Here is a 22,905-nt window from a genome sequence, read left to right as displayed (position 1 = left end):
CACTACCCTGTCGAAATTTGCGCACTACGCCAATGAGTACATAGTGCACATAGTATACTACACAGAAGTGTACTAACGGAAGTATGTGATCTGAGACACACAACAGGTTAATCTAATCACTTCATCATTGAGTCCAAGTGGAAGTTTGTGCCAAATTTGAGGAAATTCCCTCAAGGCGTTCTAGAGATAGAGTTCATAAAAACGAGAAAGACGCAAGGTCACAGAAGCCTTGACCTTTGACCACCACATTCTACTCAGTTTCAGTTCTTCATTGAGTTCAAGTGGATGTTTGTTCACGAGAATGAGATGGACACAAGGTCACTGTGACCTTCAACCACCGAATTCCAAACACTTTATTGTTTAGTTCAAGTGGACGTTTGTGCCAAATTTGAGGGTAATCCCTGAAGGTGCTCTTCAGATATTATGTTCACAAGAATAGGGTGGACGGACAGATGGACAACCTGAAAACAAACTGCCTCTGGCCACAGCTATCGCCAGCTCTGTTGTTATTGTTGAAATAAATTATCTTTCTGCTAAAGCCTCTTCAGCCCTGTATCTGCTATTATGATTTCCTGAAGTCAAACATGGCGATAGTCATTAAGAGACTGTAAGATGGCAACATTATCTAATGCAGGCTGATGATGTGTAGCGCTCCTGCCATCACTGCCTCTAATAAACGCACACTTGAGACTAAAAAGCTGCGCATCAACAAACACGACTGCTCCTTTTGTTTAGTCTGGAAAAACACTGGCTCGTAGAAATTCACAGCATATAGTGTGCGCCTCACAATCTAACTGTGTGCATAGGTTGTGTGAGGACACAGCGTAATTTATGTTGCTGAATCCTGAGTGGAGACAGCCAGCCGGAGGATGCCTGGCCCAGAGAAGAAACATGCCAGGAATTTTAGAAGATGGCTCAGCAGCAGCTCCAGATGCAGGCAGAGTGGGAGGCTGCATTACTTATAGAAAAGGGAGTATAGCGAGCTGCTGGTGTGAATGGAAGAGAAAGGAGAGAGAGGGAGACAGATTGAAAGAGGAGGGCAAACTGTAAGAGAGGCAGAGGAGGGGAGAGGAAGAGGAGAGAGGGAGTAGTAAAAGAGGCCTTGGAGACAGGAGGTAGGCAAGGAGAGGAGAAATGATGCAATGATTAGTGATGCAAACATGGAGAGACTCCCTGGGAAATATAGTTTTGGAAGGCTTACAGCAAACACTATATTTGAATATCTTTATATTAAATAATTCCACATAAGTCTTTCCTTAAAACAGGGAAATCTAGGCTTTAATTTCCAGTCTGACATTTTGCACTGTGACAAACTAAAACCAGGAGCAACAGCCAAGAAACACGAGCAGTCAGACAATGACACAGGTTGTAAGACAAAAGGAGGGCGGACGGCAGAATGATTATCCCAGCTGTGTGTTTAATCAACCATCATCTTTTTGAAGATTAAATTCATTGTTCAACTTTGACCTACCAAACTCGCCATAATCACGAAATCTTACACTTTTCCTGTGCAATGAGGGATCATTAGCAACATCACAAGTGCACCCACTGTCGGTTTACCTCTGAATGTGGGGGTTTGGATAATTAGGCAAAACTGTCGGCTGCTTTATAACCGGTCCCATCGTTTGACTGATCAAGTTTCTCCCCCCATTAGACATATTTGTTAGAGGCTGCCGCCTTCTCAGATCTCAGCAATTACTCAGCTGAGCAGCTTTAAGAAATCCGTCTATATTGGGCCGTTCCACACCTCATCATTTGTGTCCAGTGTAAACTCTCGATGCAGGACGGAGTGTCCCCTGCATGTGGCGAAGCATAAAGTAAGATGGGGAGCTTGATTATTTTGATTAGTACAATTTTATCATGAGCGACAAAACTGATGGCCAGAGCTACAAAAATAAAGCCCAAATTGGGGTTTGCCGAAACTGACACATTTGAATTTAGCTTCTGCGTCCACTCTTTAAATATATTGATGCGTACTAGCTTTAACCTGGCTGACATGAGACCAGTGAGGATCCTTTGCTATGTTGTTTAACCCACAATAACTGGGTGTCATTTTCATTGTAGAATGTATGTATATATATACATATATATATATATATATATATATATATATATATATATACGTAGTATTGGTTAGACAGTTTTCATTTGATGAAACGAAACTTGCATTCCTCTATAACTGTGCCAGAAGCTGCTGTGGCTTCAGAATTGTATCAACACTGTAAAATATTTAACTATTTATTTACATTAAATTGCTGGCTACTAGTTGCATTATATTTACGGTAAATTATTGTGAATGTATGGAAGCGTATTGCATTCACTTGACAAATAAAAACAGCCCTGTTTTTCTGAGTAATTTTTTCTGTTTTTCGTGGTATTTTTTTTTCCTGAACGAGGAGACGAGATACTTCAAAATCTCACGAGAAGCTCCCACCTGACACCTGCAAGTGACCCCTGCATCCATGGTGACTTAAGGTGCCTGCGTAAATGGACAAACTAATGATAACACCATCTATATGACTTAAAAACAAGAGTATCTCCCAGTGTCTCAAACCCAAAACAAAGTAAAACTGGGTTAAACTAAACAAGCAGGTCATGTTTGCTTCCATTATATTATGAAATATGAAAAAAATGACCACGAAAAACAAATTACCATGAAAAAAAATTACCATGAAAAACAAATTACCATGAAAAAAAATTACCATGAAAAACAGGAAAAAAATTACTACGAAAAAAAAAAAAAAAAATTTAACACAAAAAACAGAAAAAATTACTCAATAAAACAGATTTGTTTTTATTTGTCAAGTGAATGCAATACGCTTCTGTATGAATGAAGGCTGTATACAGTAGTTGACTATATTTACCTGCATACATTTCACAATAAAATTCTGAATATGGTTAGACATCACAGTTGCAGCCTTTAAAGTGATAATAATGTCATTTATTGTTAAAAATTACTGTTAAATGTTGCTGGTAATAATTTGCAGTGTGCATACAGCTGGCCGACCAGAGTGCTAACATCGAGTATATATGTAAGCCGGGGGGGATCCAGTCAAACGATGCACTGATTCAATGGACAGCGCGATACAATGCATCACTGCAATCTTATGGACAAACAGTAATGACTTCAACAATAAATATGCAATCAATAAAGCTGCATCACAACTATCATTTCAAAAGTGGCCAACGCCGACTGGATGACACACACCTTTTCATAAAAGGTCGATATTAGCCCTTTGTAATAGAAACGCAATTTATCACTGAGGAGCATTCTACAGCTGTACTTATTCTCCAACTGTGAGTCATTTATCATGCAAAGTACTTGAGTTCCCTGGTGCATTTGGCCATATGGGAACATTGTGATGCACTTTATTTCATAGACAGATGATAACGGGTGAGGGAAGAAGGCAAAGACAGGAAGGAGGAGGGGGAACAGTGCTGTCTATGACTTCCTCCAGCTCTTAAAGCCCTCAAGAAGAACAATGATTTCTTCCCCTGAATCTGCTGCAGCACTCCAGCACAGACAATACCACTGAGAGGTATTTGGCAAGGAAAGATGGAGGAAGAATACCCCATGTGTTACTGAATGCATTAACTTCTGTAGAAATGTGTCGCATGGAAGTAGCAACTATCCACTCAATGCACAGCACTTGAGAACCACTGGCTTTCAAAGGAGTGATGGTAAAGGTTAACATAACGTTGATGACAAGTATTGAAGTGATTGAAGAACTGAAAAGGCTTATTGTAAGAGACTATTCAAAGTGACAAATGTGCAAGGCAACGGAAACAGTGGCAGTCAAAGTGAGCCATTAGGAGAACAAAATGTCAATCTCTCCGTCGTGACGACTGAACACACAAAGAGAGTACGGCGGTGACGACGTTGGTGAGAAGAGACAAACGAGAACCAGTAAAAAGAACCAGTTTGGAGGCCTGAAAACAAAAGTTCACAATACATCCATCATATCTGAGCAGAATAACATTCAGTCCCCTATATCTGAGACGGTTTCAAATTTCTGTCGTCAGTACGGTTATTGGAGGCAAGTTTTCAACAAGTTCTCCAAACTAAATGACGTCATCGTTTAGTGCCTTCCAAAAAAACAGTTTTCTGATCCGACACTCCGAACAACAGCCCAGTCACCAGAGTAAAATGTTTCTGCAAACCACAGATATGCTACAGATGTACGTTTCATATGGATCATTTCAACATTTATAAACATAAACACAGTTCAGAGGTCGATGCTGTAACAACTCTGCGACAGCTGCCAACAGCAAGGCCAATACTTTCAGCAACATCACGGGATTTCCAGCCATGTTTGTTGCAAGAAAACCAGGTATTTTTTAAAGACGAGTCGGGACATTTTCAACCATGTTTGGTGGGACAAATCTGGTATTTTCAACGACACTTTGGGATGTTTCCAGCCATGTTTGCTGGGATAAAATCAGCTATTTTTAACAAGACGTCAGAGCATTTCCTGCCATGTTTGTTGCAACAATACGGGGTATTTCTAACATCATGTTGGGACATTTCCAGCTGTGTTTGTTGTGACACATCTGGGTATTTCTAACAAAACTTCAAGACATTTTGAGCCATGTTTGTTGCAACAGAATAAGTTATTTTTAACAACACCTCTGGACTTTTCCAGCCATTCTTGCTGGGATAAAAGCGAGTATTTTTTTATCAACACAATTGGGCATTTCTAGCTGTGTTTTTTGCAAGAAAACCAGGTATTTTTCAACGACAAGTCAGGACATTTCCAGCCATGTTTGCTGGGACAAAACAGGGTATTTTTAATATCACATCGGGACATTTCCAGCTGTGTTTGTTGGGACAAAACCAGGAACTTTTAAAGACACGTTGGGGCATTTCCCGCCATGTTTGCTGTGACAAATCTGGGTATTTTTAACGACACTTCAGGGCATCTCCAGCTGTGTTTCATGTCGGTTTTCTGGGCTTTAAGGCTGCAGAAGCAAAACCACTGAATGATTTGCAATGAGTGAGTTTGAATGCACATAAATTCAAAGTCTCATTTGTAAGAGGAAGATTGTGGAACATATTTCGTCTTTTTTTATAAATAAAACCTGAGACATGTGAATGGGACACATTAAAAGAGAAAATCTCAGAATGATGGACTTGCAAACTTGAACATTTCTCCTGCCAAATCCTCCTGAGTATTTTAGTTTTTTATTATTTCTTCAACTTCTTTCCGTCCTCTCAGTTCTCTAATTCTTGCCTCCATCCAGCCTCTGCGTGGATGGTTTAATGTTTTAAATGGGACTAATGCCGGATCCTTATTGCTCCCCAAGAGGGTGTGGGCTCTTAATGCCCCCCACCGTACGCTGCTTCTGTGCTTTCTCCCAGGGAATGCCATTGGCATGAGGTGAGATATCTTTGTACTGTACAGCACCTTTGGGCCACACACACACACACACACACACACACACACATGGTCACGTGGCATCAGTGTGCTTTGTTTGCATTGTGAACATTTTCTAACTCTTCAGAGCAGATTAAAAGAGAAGTTCCAGCCTCAGACGTTTCACAGTAAAAACAAGGCTGAATGAGCTCCAGTCGCTGCAGCAGAAAATGTGTGCCGTGTGGAAGAATTCAACATTTACAAGAATGTTTTACAACGTAAATTTTGTAATGAGCGGAGCACTGACAGATTCTAAGTGGCTACTGCTGTCTCTTTAAATTGTACTCTGTCATTACTTGCTCTACACGATTGTTAGGAAACCACAAATTGAGCTGTTTTCGCCTTTTTGTCAATTGTCAGCAGGTGTTAGTGTCTGTCAGTCGTCAGCAGGTTTCGGCTCAGAAACATCCCGGGACAGGAGGGCTAATGTTCCAGGCTGGAAATTAATCCTAATTTTGTCCAACTGCCTCACATTAAACAAGTCTGCAAGCACATTAAAAAAGGTTTAACTCCACAGACCAGTTGTACATGCCTTTGTGTAACCAAACTATGATGGAAAAGATGTGTGGGTGGTTCAATTGAAGCAGAAATCCATTGATTTTCATGTTTGTATGAGCCAGTATTCAAAATCAATGAATACTGTACTTTCAAGGTGGAACGCCTACATGGTTGTGGATGAGGTGCGAGCTCTCGAGGTGGACTTTGCCAAAGAGTTTCATAGCCATTCAGTATGGTAAAGGTAATTGCCTTACCTTTTGTGTACCTCCTCACAGGCGTTCGTCTCCAGCAGCAGAGTCCTCCATGATCACTGCTGTGAGGAGAAACAATTGCACTTGAAACACTCAAACAAGACACAGCACATGAAACTCACATCTTGCAATGTACTTTCCATATCCAAGCCCATCTTCAAGCTCCCATATTGTAAATGAAAATCTGATTTCCATGTCTCTCTTTTTTATTATACAGCAGGTATACGTGTGAACACAACAGAAATACACACAGTCTGTATTCAGAGACAACCTCGTCGAACTCTGAAGTCGTGGAAAACCCCTGACTTTTGGTGTCAGACACCAACGGAAACAGTCAAGGTAGGTAGGGGGAAATGCGGGGGGACAACAACAAAAGTTAAGGTGGTGGAAGTCTGAGTAGAGTGGGCGAGCGGGGTGGTGATGGGGCCAACAACCACAGTGTTTGCTTCTTGTAAGATTGTAAAGCCAAACCCTGTTCTTTGTTCCTGAATCCAACCACATGCGTTTGTTGTTTAAGGAAAACGTCAATCCATTCTGTACTGACGACGTAGTGCTTTTATTTTGAAAGAGACTGTATCAAACTGTACATTTCCTGTGAAAACAGAAGTGTATTTTGAAAACAGACAATGCATGTAACAGGCTGAAGTTGACACAGCGTCCCAGAACGTCAACAACCAACACACCCAGGGTACCTTGGACGTCATATGTGGACGTGGAAAGTCCATGACCAAACGTTGACATGTGACGAGGTCACAGTGAGAATGTGTTGAAATTATAGGAAAGAACTTCATCTATTTTGATGTAGTTGCCGAGCAGGACACCATTTTTTAACACTGCGTTACTACCGACCCCGACCATACCACCCATGAAACAAGCTACCCTACTGGCTAGAAACAACGAAGCTAAGAGCTGACAAATATATCAAATGACAGATTACAGAATGGTCATCAAAACTAGACGGACTTAAATCCATAGACATTAAAGTATGAGGAAAATACTATAGATGAAAGCATGTACCTTCATACCTCAAAAGTCTTAGCAGAAGAACTAACGTCTCAAGTGTGACATCAGATTGTCCTTTGGCAAGCAGAGGTTTCTCTAAGTTTGTGTCATGGTCTCACCTGCTCCATCTTCCTTTCCCCCATCCTCTACCTTCAGTGTCTGTCCATACTTGTCCTCTAGACGCTCCTACAGATGCGGTCAACTTGCCTGTCTCGCATTAGCAAGTCAGCATACGAGGAACTTCCAGTCATTTGTCAGATGCCAGCCTGTTACCAATATCCTGCCTGTCTGTTCTAGACTCCGGACACCACTGTGACGGGTATGTCAACATTGATTGAAACTGAAAACCCTCCATCCATTCATTTTCCACCGCTTATCCCGGTCAGTGTCACATGGCAGCAGGGAACTCTTTGACTCTTCCTTTCTTATTATTTGTCACACAACATCTTAATCAGTGATGGTCTTTGCAGACGCAATATGTACTCTGAATACCAACTGTCATCCTTTGTAACAGGTTAGGCTAACTGCACTGTAGCTAACTTAGTGCCTCAGTGTCGACTGAAAAAGACACACTTGGCTGGATACATCAATCACACACACACACACGCAACGATTAAAAGGCTAATGGCAAAGGCGTACTGAATAATGGAGTGGGAACAAAATGGCAATTTAGTGTGAATATCCGGCTAATATGGAACCGCTAAAGGGCTCGATATGGTGTTTATGTGCACAAGGTTACCGGCTGATACTTTGTGCTTCAGAGCTGACCCCTGAAGTGACACTTCAAACCACTCAACAGCAATAATAAGAGCGGATCCATAAAACAGGGACCATTATATTAAAGCAGATAGAATGAGGACGAAACACAGTGCGAAACCCGTATATTCACAATCAAAAGAGCAACGGTAATATTTTTAGCTGTGATGAAAAAAGCACCAAGTCCATTATCTGGCTGAGTATAACAGGAAACAAACAGTCCTTTAAAGCCTCTGAAACCTTTCATGTTTCCTACAAGAAGACTAAATGAACTCTGCTGACTTTGTATTCTTTAAAAAACCCGAGTGGAGGTCAGCAGCGGCCTGCTTTCTCCCGTCCCCTGTCCCTTTAAAGACAATGACCTGACTAGCAGGGCAGCTTGGCTGGAGATTAGAAAGCAGTTATTTCCAGCACCCTCCTCATTTATTTGTGTACGTGTTTTAAGAGACCTAAAGCAGCAAGCTGCATGCCTGGGTGCCATGCTGATAAAGCAAGAAGGGGACTCTGTGCACTTTTACCCAGGGCCCCTGAGTGAGTGGAGGGGCAGCATGGGGGGGCTCGGACAGGGGATCAGGGCTCTAAGCCAGGCGGATACACTCGGGTGGATAACATGTCTTTAATGCTACTGATGGACTGCCCAACTGGCGCCCCGGCTGGCTGGCACCGTGCCCAACGTTCTTCCACTGGCTGAGCGGCTGTATAGCTTGGATGACTGTTGTGAGACAGAGAGGGAAAGTCAGGGGTGACACAAACAGACAGACAGACCGCAGACAGACAGAGGCAAGCTCACAGGACACACAGAGGCCACAGGCAAAGACAGTCTTACAGATGGGGAGAATCGCTGACGGACAAACCAGCTGGAATGTAGTGCATACAGGGCGCATACCTACACACGATCATGCTCATTTTAAATAGAGCTATGGAGTTAATTAATGTATCACACAGGTAGCTACAGCATCACACTACAGGTTAGGTGTTTGACATCCAGCGCCTCTTTGTAAGACTCTAGAAAAGGCATCAGACTGGTAAAATACGATTATATCATGTGCACTCATCTGATGCCAGCCTCTAAGATCTGCTGATACTTATCTGTCAGAGCACATCCATCTTTTTAGTTTAGCATTAAAAGCTCCACTGTGTAGGATTAGGAGGGAGATATTGTCAGGAACTGAATATGAGAATGTTTTCTTTGGTGTGAAATCACCTGAAAATAATAATGGCCATGTTTTCGTTACCTCAGATCGTTCGTTACTAAGATAGGGACATTCATTTTTTTGTGTCAGCCTCTATAGTCAGCAGCCCCTCTGCAACAACTGCAGAAACACAGCAATTTTTTTTTAACATAAAACTGTTTTCTTCAGTGTTTTTACAGGTTTAAATCACCAGGTCCATTTGTTTTGGAGAGGTGAGCAAACATTAGGTTATCAGAGGAAAATGGTGGGCACACATAGCAGGTGCTGAGCGAGCGGCTCGTCTGTGACGTGCCGAACAGCTTAGAAAAAACACTGATTTGTAACGTTAAACTGCTTCATTCAGTTTTTATACCGATTTAAATCACCAGGTCTGTTTGTTTTGGAGAGGAAGGGACCTCTGTGGATCATTTGGCTCTTAGTAAAAACCTCCTGAGCATCCGGATCAGAAGTTAAAAGACAAAAAAGATGAGCACACATTAGCAGATGCTAAGCTAACGTCCAGTCTCTGACATGGCAAATGGCATCGTAGAAACACTGATTTGTTACGTGAACCTTTGTTATTCTGTTTTTACTGGTTCAATCAGCTGGTCTGTTTGTGTTGGAGAGGAGGAGACCTCTACGGATAATTCGACTCCGGGTAAAAACCTCCTGAATGCCTGGGACCGGTTGCCAGTTTTTCTCCTTAAGGCCCTGACACACCAAGCCGATGGTCAGCCGTCAACCAAAGTCGGGCTGTCAGTGAGCGACTGTTGGCCTAGTTTTTGCACCGTCGGCACTTCGGCGTCGGCGGCTTTTCGGCCGATTGAGCATGTTGAATCGGCGGCGGAGCTTGTCGGTGAGAGAGATCACTCTGATTGGCTGTTCAGGTTTTATTTCCTCGCCCCTGTAGCGAGTGAATCTGCCTGCAGTGAAACCGGGGCTAACCGGTGCTTCCTCCTCAGGCTCCACTTCACTCAGCTGCCCCACAGACCCGCTGCTTCTTCACACTTTAACCTGAATAACAAACCGGAGCTAGCTGGGAGCGGCTAGCGGAGCGTTAGCCGCAGCATGACCGGAGGGAAGCACAGCCAGTTAGCCTCCGCTAGTCTCTGAGCTAGCCCCGGCTCTCCGTTTGGATCCAACCGGAGCACCGAGCCCTGGTTTGTTATTCAGGTTAAAGTGGGAAGAAGCAGCGGGTTTATCGGGCAGCTGAGTGAAGTGGAGCCTGCGGAGGAAACACCGGGACCGTCTGGATGTAATAGTCCGTGGAGGTGCTGCGGTGCTCGGCTGCACAGATAGGAAACCCCTCGGCTGACAGGATGTACCACTCTCTCACTCCGCTCTCTCTCACGCAGGCGCAGAACGTACGTGCTACTTGGCCGTCGGATGTAGTCCGTGTAGTGTGTTCAAATGCAACTGACACAGGGCGACGTGAGGCGACGTAGACGACGCAACAGTTGGCTTTCGTCACCACTAGTTCTTTGATGTCGGTTTGGTGTGTCCGCACCTTTAAGTATGATACTTAAGGCCTAATTTCTACCTAGCTGAGGGACTTGCACAAAATCTCTTAAAAGGTTGCCTTTGTTAAGGAAAAATGTTAACTCTCTTTCCATGAAGATTGTTTGTTTGCTTGGACTCAGGCTTGTGACGCCTGTTATCACCTCACAAAGTTGGCTCATCATTAGATAGTGAAAAAATGGCAGAGGAAAAGACGACAAGAAAACCATTCTGGTCAGAGGAGGAAAAGATTAAACGTCTGGAGGAACACAATCATAGAAAGAACAAACTACAAAGTAAATTTGACCCCAAATACCAGAAAACAAAACAACTGTAGGAAGAAACAACAAAGATGATTCAGTCAAATCTAAAGTGTAAAATCAGGAGTGTATCCGTCGGGTTCTCCTGGTCACAGAACACTCCTCTCGAGGTGTGTGATAATTTCATTCATCACCATAAACTCGGTCATGTTGCAGTTAAGATAAAGTCAGAGGGACCTGAAGGTTTGTTTTACCTTGCTTTAATGTCTTTTGTGCAAATGTCTAAAGATTCCTTAAATATAAGACCAAGACAAAGAGAAAGCCATTAATACTACTTAATACTTTTATTTTGAGGGAACCTTAACTTTCATCACAGAAGCACTGCTTTGTAACAAGAATCTGTGTTGTTATCAGTTTGAATCATTGAGTCTGTTTGTTCTGGAGAGGGGGAGACCTCTGTGGATAATCAGGCTCACAGTCAAAACTTCTTGAACATCTGGATCCAAAATAATGTGAGCACACATAGCAGGTGCTGGGTGAGCGGCCAAACAGTGTAGAAGAAACACTGATTGTAACATGAAACTGATTTATTCAGTGGTTTAAATCAGCTGGTCTGTTGGTTTTGGAGAGGAGGAGAGCTCTGTGGGTAACTCAGCTCCTGGTAAAAACCTCCTACACCATAAACACTGAAGGAATTCTTAAAGGGAGAAGTGTCAGCTGGTTGAAATCTGCATTCCTCACCGCTAGAAGCCACTGAATCTCCCTAAAACTTAGACACAGCTTCTTTAATCACCACAGCACATGAGCTCCAATTCATTTTCCTGATTTCATTTGAGATCCCGGGGAAACCAATCTGTTAGAAGTGTCTGGCGATTCAGAGGAAAGCTACAATATCAGTCTCCTGGCAGATCTCATGCTAAATGTGCTCAGTCAGCCTTGAGCTGCAGTCTGAAATAACAAAACAGAGGAGAAAAGGAGGGAAAATGCAGATTTCCGAGGCTGGACTGCCGTGTATCAATTGACTGCCATTAAGTGAAAACTGAACCAGTAAGGTTTACTGCAGCATGTCAAACATTTCAACTCTTTTCCGGCTGTGAAAGGAGTTCTTCATGGTCCAATACTTATCTTAATTAGTACAAACTGGTCTCTGCCTGTCCGTCGAGCATCATAATACCGCTTTTAAGTTGTGACTTGAGTCAGATAAGGTTTGCACTTTGTTTGACAGAGTTGTTGCTTTCAGGGTATTTGTAGGAGCTGAAGTGAAACTGTAACTTGTGACAAGAGAAAATGCAAATAACAAAAACCCAGCCTCGGGACACGACCTTTCTCAACAGTATGTGGTTCAGTCATATGTCGAGATAAGGATGGTATTTCTCACAACACCACATGATATTGTTGTATATACAACACCTTTTCCCAGAAGCCCCGAGACATTTGTGGCCAAAACGAGACAGGAGAAAGCAAGAAAGATGTCTGGGGATAAAAATTAAAGTGAGATTTTGAAAGCACTGGTGAACATCGTGGATAACGGAGAAACCTAAAGGTATAATGGCTTATAAGGTGCTGAATACTTAATCAGAGTTGTAGTTTTTTTTGTATGCTAACAAATGAATCACTGTTCAGCTTTAGCAAATGCTACAGCAAAGTATGATTTATCTTAAAGGGAGAGTGCACCCAAAAATGAAAATTCAGCCATTATCTACTCACTTGCGTGAGACCGTGAGACATGGGCACCGCCTTCCTGTGTGTTCATGTGCTTTCACTGGTCTCACGTGCAAGTGCACACACGTGAGCGTGGTGCACAGAGAGGCAGTCAGAGCTACAGGCTACAATGAGGCTAAAAACAGTGTTCAAATGAGGTTTTTCCAAACAACTTTTTATGTTGGGGCTTCAGGACACTTGGATCACTACGGACGAGCAGTATGGAGATATTTTGTGGTTTCAATTATGTGTTTTTGGACGTTTGAATCTGGGGCGCCGTCAGCCTCCATTAGGTGGAGTTGTGTTGCTACCTCCTCTCCCCTTGGATCTCTGCAAGTGATGTGAGGACTCTAAAACTTCACCTGAGCCTCCCTCGGCATATGGGTGAGTAGATAATGGCTGAATTTTCATTTTTGGGTGCACTATCCCTTTAAAACAGTGGTTCCTAATGCAGGTGTCAGATCCCTCGATGGGTTCGCTTCTGGAAAACGAAGATTTTAGGCCAGCGTTGGAAACCTCTACATGATATCTGAAGTATTCACTGATGTCGCAGCTTTTTGGACATTTCTCACCTGGAACTATCGTCAGCAAGAGTCAACAATGCAAACACAATTTTAATGTGGACAAATGTGACATCTAACTGAAAGGATCTTCTGTCTAAATAAGGACGCTCTGTCCTACCATGACATCACATATCACTCCTTTGTCACGTCTACATGTAACGTTCAGTATCCTCCTACATCTGCTGTTGATGTTCTACGATGCTGCAACCAACGCCAGGACAGCAACAACACCACGTGGCTAGGTTTGGGCAGTAAAAACTCTACATATGGGAAGCAAACACCAGGCTCCCAGGTTTGTCTCCCAGGTCCAGGGTTTGTTGGACCCATCCACCTCCCCTCCCACCCGCTCTATAGGGACTTTCCAGCTCCTTATATTACGTCGTTATTGGCAGCGTTTTAACCTGACGCCGTGCAGCAGTGGATCATTCCGCTGCAACAGGTGCTGTCTGGCTGCATGCAGTCTCCTCCATTTTACGTAGCCTTGATTCAGTATACCATGCATCTCTATATTTTATTAGAGTCCCTGACTCATCACTGCATTCTCTATGGGTTGGACACCATTGACCACTCACAGACAGCAGCACTGGTATATTTTGATCCATAAAGCAATACTGGGCAAACTTCCAGCTGACCTCTGCTCCCTTCTGTGTGTCAGCTCTGGTAGTTTCCAGCTACGCTCCTTCAAGTGCCTGCTTTGTAATGAACCCTCCTACTGTACTGTACACCTTGGACATCTTCAAAAAGATCTAAAAAGTAGAAACACTTACGTCCATTGATGAATTCAAGGGCTTAATAAAATAATGTGGTGACAGAGACAAGTGCTTGTTTTTCTTGCGAGGCTACAGTGTTTGAATAGTTGTTGTTTTATTGAGGATTTTTGTTTTATATGTTGTAATTGTTGCATTTTAAATGTGTTTTGATCGGCTGCTACCTCGGCCAGGTCTCTCTTCAGTCTCAAAGGGACTTCCTGGTTAAATAATGGTTGAATTAATAAATTAAGATAATGGACTGATGCCACCTGTCCAACATAGTCCCACGCTGACGTCATCACGTATCAATGTTTGGTCATGGACTTTCCATAAATGCACTACGTTGGTACAAAACCGTGAATTGACCTTTTTTCCCCTCAACAACAAATGTACATGGTTACGTTTTGCAAACACACACAGCTGGGTTTAGGACAAAACAACAGCGTTTGGCTTTACAATCTTACAGGAAGTGAACACCGGCCTCCCAGGTGAAAGCTGATTGTTGCTGATGTTGTCCTGTTGTGTTTCTCCCTGATGCCGCCGGGTGCCATTAAACAACAACAGCAACCGGCTGCATATCATGCTGGCATAAAGGACGGCTTTTTCGTTGGTGTCTGACGCTGGAAGTCACTGACCAAGCACTGGTTTTTCATGACATTGGAGTGAGACTGGATTGACCCGTCTGTGAAGCAAACTGCTGTGAAAGGCTGCTTTTGGCGCTGGTGTCTGACACTGAAATCACTGACAAAGTGACGGTATTTGACGACTTCGGGATGAGAACGAGCTGGTTGCTCATGTTGGTTGGTGGAAGGGAAAGGGGTGTGTGTGTGTGTGTGTGTGTGTGTTGGGGGGGTCGCTGGATTAAAAGGCCCTGTCACACCAAGCCGACGGTCGGCCGTCGACCAAAGTCAGGCCGTCGGTGAGCATCTGTCGGCCTAGTTTTTGCGGTGTGTCCCGCACCGTCGGCACTTCGGCGTTGGCGGCTTTTCGGCCAATTAAGCATGTTGAATCAGCGGCGGAGCTTGTCGGTGAGAGAGATCACTCTGATTGGCTGTTCAGGTTTTATTTCCTCGCCCCTGTAGCGAGTGAATCTGCCTGTAGTGAAACCAGGGCTAACTGGGAGCGGCTAGCGGAGCGTTAGCCGCAGCATGACCGGAGGGAAGCACAGCCAGTTAGCCTCCGCTAGTCTCTGAGCTAGCCCCGGCTCTCCGTTTGGATCCAACCGGAGCACCGAGCCCTGGTTTGTTATTCAGGTTAAAGTGGGAAGAAGCAGCGGGTTTATCGGGCAGCTGAGTGAAGTGGAGCCTGAGGAGGAAACACCGGGACCGTCTGGATGTAATAGTCCGTGGAGGTGCTGCGGTGCTCGGCTGCACAGTGAGAGCTGACAGGATGTACCACTCTCTCACTCCGCTCTCTCTCACGCAGGCGCAGAACGTATGTCCGTGTAGTGTGTTCAAATGCAACTGACACAGGGTGACGTGAGACGACGTAGACGACACAACAGTTGGCTTTTGTCGCCGCTAGTTCTTTGATGTCAGTTTGGTGTGTCCGCACCCAAACAGTTTGGTGTAATCAACAAGTTTCTATGTTTGTGTTGCAATAAAAAATAAATTGAAATTATTGTTGACTGAAGATTTAAATGTATTGGTAACACTCTTCAATGCTGTATCATAAAGCAGAATATATTTGTTTTGGTGAAGAGTCACTGTTCAGACATCCTCAAATATTCTGTGAATAATCTTCATGTCATCGTAGTCAGATACGGAGGATCTGGACATTATGGTCAGATTTATTTATCCTCATGATCCCACAGAGATTAGTGTAACCAAAGCAAAGGATTCTTGTTCTTTGGTTCTGGTGGAGGTGTCCTCGATGGGCAGAGCCTCATTCAATAACTCTCTCCTTCCCAAAATGTAAACACAGCATGCTCAGGGAATCTGAATGGATTCAATCTAATGATACCTACTGCCACAGAAACTAATACACAGCTTTATTTCAAATTATTTACTCATGACCAGCCGATCAGCAGGAGACTTTATTTAAAACAGGGTGAATAAATATACTGTATACAGTTGGCTCTAACAGGATGGACTGTTTATGTTTGGAGGGATCTTGAGGAAATCAAACTGTGTTTAGATTATCAGACATTTCGAGTGCCGGCGGCTGTTTAATAAATAAACAGCTGAAGCTCTGGGTCTTAGATTCTGTTATGTGTTTGGTTCAACATCATTTGAGTGGTCTGGTTAAGCGTTTAGCATATATTATTATAAACCCTCGTCGTGAGAGTCTGATACTTGATAGAAACACGAGTTTGATCTGTACTATTTGTGTTAACGTGCAGAGTCTGAACTGAAATACAGAGTCAACACAACAACACTGTACTAACTGAATACGAAGGATATCTTGAGCCAACCCATCCTCACTGTGACCTCGTCACATGTCCACGTTTGGTCATGGACTTTCCACGTCCACATATGACGTCCAAGGTACCCTGGGTGTGTTGGTTGTTGACGTTCTGGGACGCCGTGTCAACTTCAGCCTGTTACATGCATTGTCTGTTTTCAAAATACACTTCTGTTTTCACAGGAAATGTACAGTTTGATACAGTCTCTTTCAAAATAAATGCATCGGTACAACACTGCAAATTTGAAGTTTTTTCCTTCAACAAACACACACGTGGTTACGTTTTTCGTCGTGTGACTCACACCTGAAGTCACTGACCGAGTGCTGGATTTTAATGATTTCAGAATGAGACCAGGTTGGAGGGACGGGTGGTGGAAACACAGAACTTTTACCCAGGAGACCGCTGTTTGTTTTCCAGGTGAAACTATCATTTATTTATTTATAAGGTGACATAGTTAACATCACATGTAATATACAGCTTTTTTCGTCTGTGTCTGACGCTGGAAGTCACTAACAAAGCTCCGGTTTTCGACGACTTTGAGCTGATGATGGCTTGTTCATATACATGATCTGATACAGGCACTATTTGTTCTTAAGGATCATATATGATACATATGGTATGGGTTAAGAGTCTTACTGACTACCTGGCCTACAAGTGTAGCATTTCTATAACATCTTCAAAATATTCTGGTGAAATGTTCTTTTCTATTCTGTAAAAATGAGACAACAGGGAAACTTTGTGCTCTCTGTGTGTTGCTACTACTTTGCCTAAGTATCTGAAATTGCACACAACCAGGGATATGTCAACCTGTTCTCATTCCCAGCTCATGAAATACCGAAGATTTGTCAGTGATGTTGACGTCAAACACTGACGCAAAAAAGCACGTTTTGCAGCAGTAAGAAATGTACCGGACAGCAGCAGTTGTTGACACAGAGAGCAGCAACAAAACTGTGCCTTGTTGCCTTGTGTCTGTTAGACACAAGGTTAAAGTGACCAACTCAGTCTAATCACAGGCTGTATGCAACACACCTGGTGGTAGAAGCTCCGCCTCCTGGGAGTTGTAGTTTTTTTTAACACTTAATGGCAAACTGTGAGGCACACAAAAGGAAGCCATACTGTCTTAAAAAAAAGGCGTGGAACACAGTGAATACAGAAAAACATATGAAATCAAAACAAATCTCATAGTAAACGGGGCTTTGGAAGGATCAGGCGAAAGACATCATTAATCCAAGATCCCCAAATCTGTGTGGAATTAGTGATAATTCCACACAGATTTACCACGCTGGGTGGAGCAGTGGTTGTTCTGCATCACAATAAATATGCAATAAAATTATTAGTATCTGATAATATTGTTGTTATGCTTTTGATTAGTGAGGGGGAACCCTGATGAGTGGGTTTAAATGTACACTGTTTGTGCTGACATGCGTTTGTACGTATATTTCTACTGAGGATAATCCCGTGTGAGCCGTATGAAGTTTTTAGACTTAACTTTATTCCTACTGTCATGTATTCCAGCTTTATACGTGCTGTGAGTTTGTTTCTTGTCTTTGTCATATTTTTCTTAAATTTTATTGCATATGTTTCATTTTCTGTCACGTAATGTGCAGGTTTGTTACAGTAGTGTATATTTATCTCATCTCCATTTGCAATTTCTTACAATGTGTGTTTTTTTTGTCATGATCACATGACTTCTACATGAGTTTTTAAATTGCACACCAGTTTCCAATGCATTTTAAACCATGATGAAGATTCTCCGGTAGAAACATGTTGGTTTACCTGTGAATCAAGGAATCTTTAACTGCAGTCGGATGTGTTTTGGACTCCCTGGACTTTTACACTCAGTGAGCTGACCAGTCGTTTTTTATCTTTATGTAATTGTTCATTAAAGAAAAAAACAAACACTAGTAGTATTTTAATACAGTGACACTGGGATGGTTTTTGGGACAGAGACAGCTGATGATGGCGTCACAGTTCTGACCCCCCCCAGTGAAGGAATATTCCTCTCCTGAGCTTGACAAACACAATGCACACTGGCTGGAGCCCAACTGGCTCTGCACTAACATGCTCTCTGCAATATGGCAATATGCTAACTGCATGCTAGCAGAGTGACACCGCCTTCAGGCCGACTGCAATGCTGACTATTTATCAGAAGACTCACATGGGCTTAATGGAGTAAGTGGGCCTGGACCTATTGTTGTCATTGTTACTGACATGGGGTCATGGCGTGTAGAAGGCCAGTGGGCCTGTCGGCTGGTCGGTTGGGACAGCTGAGAAGTGGCCTCAGAGCTGTGGGAGTGGCCCGGCCCAGATGGCCGTCCTATACAGCCCAGGGACTCAATACCTTTCTTGCTCCCCCCTCACAGGCCAGATGGAGACCATTACAGTGGCCTGAAAGACCTGAGCGAGAGAAAGTGTGTGAGACAGAGAGGGAGAGGTGGGGTAGGTGGGGTAGGTGGGGTAGGTGGTGGTGGTGGGGGTGTCTCGCCTTTCCAAAATCTCTAATTACCACAATTGTTGAAATCTTTTCAGCCTGCTTTTTTCTTGCTTTTCTGATACAAAAAGCTCCCTCCCAACATGCACTGCAAGCCCTCCTGAGAATTCCTATAAGAGACCAGACTGTTTCACACAAGACAGAAAGACAGAGAGAGAAAAGGAGAAACGCAGGGAAGGGAAAGAGAGAGGAGAAAAAAAGCACATTAAAGAGATGCAAATCCAACTGTCTGGGGTGAGGAGCATTAACCAGCGTTAGTAGGATAGCTGCCTCTATTTTTAGTGTTTGCATGTGTGTGTGTGCACGCACGAGTGTGTGACTGTCTCTCTCTGCCGAGGTGTGTGATGACTTCCTTAAGCCCGGGCTTTCATGTTCTAGTGAGACAGTCTGGGCGTCGAGATATGTCGGCAGAAATATTCTGCCTAATTGAGACACTTCACAAATGAAGCTGTCAAGCCGGGCTTCAAACAGAATACACAACAGCAGTTGAAAGAGAATTTCTAGGACAGCAGTGTGAAGGAGTTTCTTTTTTTTTTTTCTAAACAAGTACAGTGCGTTAAATGATTACAGGTTGGTTTCAGGACAATCATCAGAGTTGCCAAGGATTTTTAAAAAAAACTTCCACAGGGAGTCAAAAATAGCTGCCAAGCCAATCACGTCTTCAAGTCAAATAAATGAGTGGAGGGGAGGGATGCATTTAATTCATTTACTGAGAACACCCAAGGCCAATGTCAGAGCCATGCAGAGGGCTTCCAGGTGATGTAACGCAGCGTCTGGCAGCCATGTTGGCCTCTCTTAGTTCCTGGAAGTGGCACGGTTACGTCCAAATGTGCAACATGACGATATTCAGAGCCCGTGTTTCAGAAACAAAGTCACTGCACTGTTGTGTCTTATTTCTCTGCCTTCAACACTCACACAGCTTTGTAACATTTTTTACTGTGATTTCGAGCTGTCTGAGGAAGTGGAAGTTGACAGCTGTGAGAGAAATGTTGTAAAATCTTTGGTCGTCAAACCAAATTCCCACAAGAAATAAGCCACGTTTAAAAACAACTCATCCTCACTGTGACCTCGTCACATGTCCACGTTTGGTCATGGACTTTCCACGTCCACATATGACGTCCAAGGTACCCTGGGTGTGTTGGTTGTTGATGTTCTGGGACACCGTGTCAACTTCAGCCTGTTACATGCATTGTCTGTTTTCAAAATACACTTCTGTTTTCACAGGAAATGTACAGTTTGCATACAGTCTCTTTCAAAATAAAAGCACTACGTAGTTGGTACAACAGCACAAATTGGCTTTTTTTTTCCTTCAACAACACACTCACGTGGTTGGGTTTAGGACAAAAGAACAGGGTTTGGCTTTACAGTCTTACAGGAAGTGAACACCGGCCTCCTGGGTGAAAGTCAGTGGTTGTTGGATCCATCCACCACCCGTCCCACCAGCCCTACTCAGACTTCTACCCTCTTAACTTTTGTTGTCTCGCCATGTTTCCCCCAAACACCGCCTGGAGTTATTAAACAACATCAGTGATTGGCCGCGTATCATGGCAACGTGAAAGGACGGCTGAATTTGTTGGTGTCTGACGCCGGAAGTCACAGACAAAGCACCAGATTTCAACGACTTCGGACTGAGACCGGGTTTCAAGCTGAGCCAAATTCATGTGTGTCATTTTCCTCTTCGCTGTTTTTGGTATTGTGTTTGGTTCTAGACATCCCCAAGTGTTTCAATGATGTGTAATCAAAGTCCAACTTGTATTAACTGGGTATGAAATGCAGGGAGCTTTTTGGGTGACCAGCGTGCCATCTTCACCTGTCACCTCATGTGACTTTGTGAAAATCGTTGAGTTAGAGTCACACCCCAGAAACCCAGGCTCCTACATTTCCCATGATGCATCACAACAGTAACTCCATTTTCGCACCTGCATTTTATGACAGGCTTTTTGTCTTGAGACAAAATATGGATACAGAAACTTTGGTGACATCACTGTGATATCATCAAGGTTATTTTCTCCCTCCTCACCTAACCACAGTGATGACACAAAGAAGGAACCTCCTCCATTAACTACACTGTATCTATTCACTATTAATGATAGATCATTTGCAGTAGTGAGGTCAGTTATTTTCCACGTACGTATGAGACAGCAGACTGTGTCATAGTAATCTAATGTTTTTAACTGTCTGTATTACGGGAAGCCAGATGGATCAAATCATGTCGACATTTACAAGTTTCTCACATCAGAAACATGTTTGGAAACCAATGTCTCTCTCTCAGACCAGTCCAGTTCTTTTTATTTCCTATCATCTGCGTTCCATATGTTGAATGATGACAACTTTATTATAACACATTATAAAGGATCGTGCGTTATAGGTGGAGTTTCTGTGGATTTTGTACATTAAGCACTGATGTTGGCTTTGATACTGAGCTGACAACTTCATTGCAAAATACAGCAGATCAAATTGTAATTATTTGAAAAAATAATAAAGGTAGATAATTGCCTATAAAATTTGAATTAATTTCAAATCTTGTTAGTGTCAGCAGAGGTAACAGCATTTTTGGTTTTATTTTGTTTTACAGAAACACAAAAAACGGCATCTTCTCATGTCAGCATGACACGCAGCTGGTGGCTGTTATTGTTAAACGGCACCTGGCGGCATCAGGGGTAAATGCAGTGAGACGACAACGGATGTTAAGGCAGCGGTCATCTGAGTGAGGTGGCTAATGGGTCCAACAACTACCAACTTTCACCCAGGGGGCTGGTGTTCACTTCCTGTAAGACTGTAAAGCCAAACCCTGTTCTTCTTTCCTAAACCCAACCACGTGCGTTTGTTATTGAAGGAAAAAAAAACATTAGTTGGCGGTGCTGTACTGATGTAGTGCTTTTATTTTGAAAGAGACGATGTCTGGTAGTTCTCGTTGGTGTCTAACGCGTAAGCACTGACCAAGCATCTCCTTTGCTAGTTCTCCAATCCAACCTCACGCTGGAGTCGTTGAAATCCAGCTCTTGGGGAGTGAATTGTGGCTTCAGACGCTGACAAAATAAAGCCATTCTATAGTAGATAGTGATCATTCAATTGTTTTTTGTGTCTGTTCCTCACTACTACCTGAATCCTATCGGTCTATGTGCACCTCTAGCAATATTTCAGCATGTTCCAGTTCTTTTTCATTTAGGAAAATCTCTCCATTAGAGGTCCAGAACGCCATCAATGAATTGAAAATGAACAGAAGCATAGGACTTGATGGTCTAGAGAACAGGTTCATCAAACTAGCGTCACATGTTATAATACATCCACTTGCTGATTTATTTAACCTTTCACTGTCCACCTGTGAGTTACCAGCTGTCTGGAAATGGGCTCGCGTCACTCCACTCCATAAAGGTGGCGATGTACTTGACACCAATAATTACAGGCCAATTTCAATCATTTGTTCCATTGCTAAAGTATCTGAAAAGTTAATTTATAATCAACTCTCCCATTATCTCACTATCAATAATGTATTATCACCATCCCAGTCTGGCTTCAGGTCTAATTACTCAACAACTGCCCTCTTAAAGTTTACGAATGATGTGTACTCTGCTGCAGATAATGGTGAGCTCACTGGTGCGATATTCATTGATTTAACTAAAGCCTTTGATTTTGTTGATCGTTATTTGCTGCTAGACAAACTTTACAATATAGGCCTTTCTCTCAATGCAATTCAGTGGTTTAGCTCATACCTTCACAACAGAACACAGTGTGTTGTCTTGAATGGATTTCAGTCTGATCTGCTTATTCAGCAACGTGGTGTTCCCCAGGGGTCAACTCTCGGCCCACTGTTATTTTCTATATATGTAAATGATCTACCATCAAGTCTTGCTACGTGCCGTGTTCAACTTTATGCCGATGACATCGTCATATATACATCCCGGCCTGACATACCACAAATTCAATCCTCTCTTCAATCTGATTTCACCTCAGTTCAGGAATGGTTATTTTGTAATAAACTTCTTCTCAATAAATCAAAATCCTATATCATGATATTTGGTACCAAGCAAAAATTGAAATCCAAACCTGGTTGTTGTGTTATAAACTGTAATGACGACTCATCATTGCATAAAGTTGACAGTTTTAAATATCTCGGTGTATGGCTAGATTATGAACCTTACTTTTA

The 22,905-nt window shown here is 43.0% G+C and overlaps 1 long non-coding RNA gene across 1 annotated transcript in view; it reads right to left on the bottom strand.

Annotated features, from left to right (window-relative positions):
* Positions 1-22,905, bottom strand: part of LOC126403541 (uncharacterized) — a 155,239-nt gene that overhangs the window by 46,315 nt on the left and 86,019 nt on the right. The window contains exon 4 of the long non-coding RNA XR_007571323.1: positions 6,167-6,225. This is a non-coding gene — a long non-coding RNA (uncharacterized LOC126403541). The remainder of the gene's footprint in view (positions 1-6,166; positions 6,226-22,905) is intronic.

This window comes from Epinephelus moara, chromosome 2 (genome assembly GCF_006386435.1).
Source record: "Epinephelus moara isolate mb chromosome 2, YSFRI_EMoa_1.0, whole genome shotgun sequence".
In the NCBI taxonomy this organism is placed as follows: Eukaryota; Metazoa; Chordata; class Actinopteri; order Perciformes; family Serranidae; genus Epinephelus; species Epinephelus moara.
This window is presented reverse-complemented; position numbering and strand designations above follow the sequence as displayed.